Source organism: Octopus bimaculoides, chromosome 10 (genome assembly GCF_001194135.2).
Source record: "Octopus bimaculoides isolate UCB-OBI-ISO-001 chromosome 10, ASM119413v2, whole genome shotgun sequence".
Classification (NCBI taxonomy): domain Eukaryota; kingdom Metazoa; phylum Mollusca; class Cephalopoda; order Octopoda; family Octopodidae; genus Octopus; species Octopus bimaculoides.
Genome location: NC_068990.1, coordinates 13,018,906 through 13,022,016, shown reverse-complemented (window position 1 = coordinate 13,022,016; position 3,111 = coordinate 13,018,906). Strand labels below are relative to the sequence as shown.

Below are 3,111 nucleotides of genomic sequence, written 5' to 3'. Positions count from 1 at the left end.
ATATATATATATATATATATATATATATATATATATATGGTAAACGTCCACACAATTTCTATCTTGCAAATTCATGCACAAAGCGTTGGTCAGTTATAGGAGAAGAATCTTGACCAAGGTGCTGCACACTAAAGCTGAACTTGAAATAACATGGTTGCAAAGTTAGCTCCTTAACCACACAGACATGCTTGCACTGGATTTAGATTTCTTTAATGGAGAATTTCAAATCTGAATGCTCGTGAAATATCACAGCAATACATTATTTATTTGCATCCAATATTGAATTGCAGTTAGCTTTCTGACAGGCAAACAGATGAACTGTTGTTTGATTTATTATGAAGTTGCTATCACTCTAGGAAAACCTTCTCCTATAACAAAGCAGTTACTCAGGAATAAAACAATACAGGTTATGCCTATGAGTCCACGCAGAGATACCATTGAGGTTAGTTATAACATTGTGTATAATATAAGATTGCTTCCTTTGAATATGAATACATTAGAAAGTGTTTTTAGGGAAGATAACTTAAGAGGTCTTAATTATTGTAGGTTTCTTTCACTGTAATTACTTCTTTTATCTTAGAGATCATTGAATGAAGTAGTTGGGAGGAAAATTTTAAAGCAGTGTGCCTCATATTTCTTAGTACTAAATGCAGCATTTCTAATTAATCAGATCATTCTTCACTTGGCTCTGCTCGGTATTTTATCAGAAAAGCCATAGTAGTTTTAAAGGGGATTGTACTATATGTATCAAACAACAGGCTAAATAATGATAATGCAGTCAGCGACTATCTGATGTTATGATCTGATAGTGTATCTGTTGTATACGTTCATATAATTTATAACTTGTAGTATCCGTTAAGATTATTTGATCTATGTTCTTTACATTTTCTTTTTGTTTTGTTTCCTCCCTCTTAAATATCATAATTCGAAGATTACTTCTTTGTTCCAATCAGAATATAGATCTAGCATATCTAACAGAACAGAATAATGAAAATAATCATCTGAAAGAAAATAACGATTTTTCAAAGATAGCTGAACACAAATATCTAATGTAGATAATGTTGATATCCAATATCTTCGACCTTTTATTCATGTAAACCATATTAATCAAATCACTTGGTCCAGAGAAGCTATATTCATGGCTGAGAGAGTGAATTTCAAATGAAATTGAAGTCATTCTGAAGTATCTAAAGCAATCTCAAGATTTGTATTTCATAATTTACAGTTTCCTGTTTTCTCTATTTTCTTTTTTTTTTTTTTTTAAATGAAAAACCATAATTTGAAAGAAGATAATATAAAATAATTTTCATTTATAAAATACATTTGAATTTATTAATAATAATTTTGAATATTTCTCTGAGCGTTAGTAACAACAGTAGTGATGATGATGATGATGATGATGATGATGATGATGATGATGATGATGATGATGATGACAACGATGATGACCTCAATGATGATGATGATGATGATGATAGATAGATATGAAAAGAAACTGGACAACATAAAATGTTTGTGAAATCAGTGAGATTAGAATTAATATTCAACTTATGCATGTATCATGTACTTTAAGTCTTGAACTGGATGGCTGAAAGTTTATGATCAATGAAGAAAAGATAAATAAATATTGAATCTTTCAAAACTGAAGGAAGAATGAAAAGGAAAAACTATTAGAAAACTACTTCAGCAGAAACAATGAATAACAAATAAAGCATATTTACATTTCTGATTTTAGGAACATAAAATATTTCTTACTTATTTCGTATATAAATATTTAATACCATTTCTTGAGATAAGTTATCAAAAGTAGTTTTGTCCATATGCTATTGCTTGCCAGTCTGCCATATTTTCCTATATTAGTCCAAATTGTTTTGTTGTGTCTCAGGAGGGTCATTATGGCAATAATAAATACACACACTGGTCTATTTCACTTCCAACTGATTAAATAATCAGTCGTTTGATTAATCAGTCAGTCAGTCAATCAAACAGTGAGCTAGGTTTCTCAAAGCCCTTTCATCACCATTTGCAACTTCAACCATGATGTTTCTCCAACGAACCCGAAACAGACATGGATTACAGATGTCACGTTATTGATGAGGTTGCAAATGACAACGAAAGGACTTTGACAAACCTGATTGACTGACTGAATGCTTAATCAAACAATTGACTAGTTAATTGGTTAGATGATTAACCAATTGCCAATAAATGTAAAGTGAAACAGAACCAGTGCATGTGTTTATTATTGGCATAACGACCTTCCCATGACATAACAAGATATGTTTCAGTACACGTATTCAAACCAAGAATCATTCAAACCAAATGTAAAATCAAAACAAATTCGTATTCAACTAATTAGATTTTATAAACTACATTTTTTCCTCTGTATTGTAATATAACCATTTTGCTGCAGCATAAATAAGAGCCAATCTCTAACTGTGGAAGGAACCTGTGGAAGAGTTAGACCCAGGAAGATGCTGGATGAGGTGATAAAATATGATCTTTGGATGTTGAGTCTTAGAGACAATGACAAGTGACAGAGAGGCACTTGTGCTGGTGACACAGGGAAGGCACCCATGCCGGTGACATGTAAAAGACACCCTGTACACTCTGTGGAGTGGTTGGCATTAAGAAGGGCATCCAGCCATAGAAACCAACCCAAAACAGAGTGGAGCCTGGTGCAGTTCTCTGGTTTGCTAACTCTAATCAAACTTTCTTACACATGTCGGCATGGAAAATGGATGCTAAATGATAGTGATGGTGATGATGATGTGTTTAGTTCTCATACACCAAAGGTTCAAGTTTAAGTTTCGAACATGAAACACACAACCTCTAACTTCACCATCAATTAGGCCACAATCTTTGAAAAGGTTCCAAAAATCAGAGATTGCATAACTGAAAGTTCATTCATTTTTTAGGACAAATAAGAATTTTTTTTTATATTTAACCTTTCATTATTAACTAAACAGAGAAAAAAGTTCCTCAATAAATCAAAGAGAAAATTCACTGAAGTTTTAAATGAATGGTTTTGTTGTTATAGAATGAGGTTATTCTTTCTTTTCAAAATCCATGACATTTGAAACAATAAAAATATTCTTCACTGTGTATTTCCTC

The 3,111-nt window shown here is 31.8% G+C and overlaps 1 protein-coding gene across 14 annotated transcripts in view; it reads right to left on the bottom strand.

Annotated features, from left to right (window-relative positions):
• Positions 1 to 3,111, bottom strand: part of LOC106869227 (dorsal-ventral patterning tolloid-like protein 1) — a 1,100,309-nt gene that overhangs the window by 122,266 nt on the left and 974,932 nt on the right. The gene's annotated exons all lie outside the window — the stretch shown is intronic.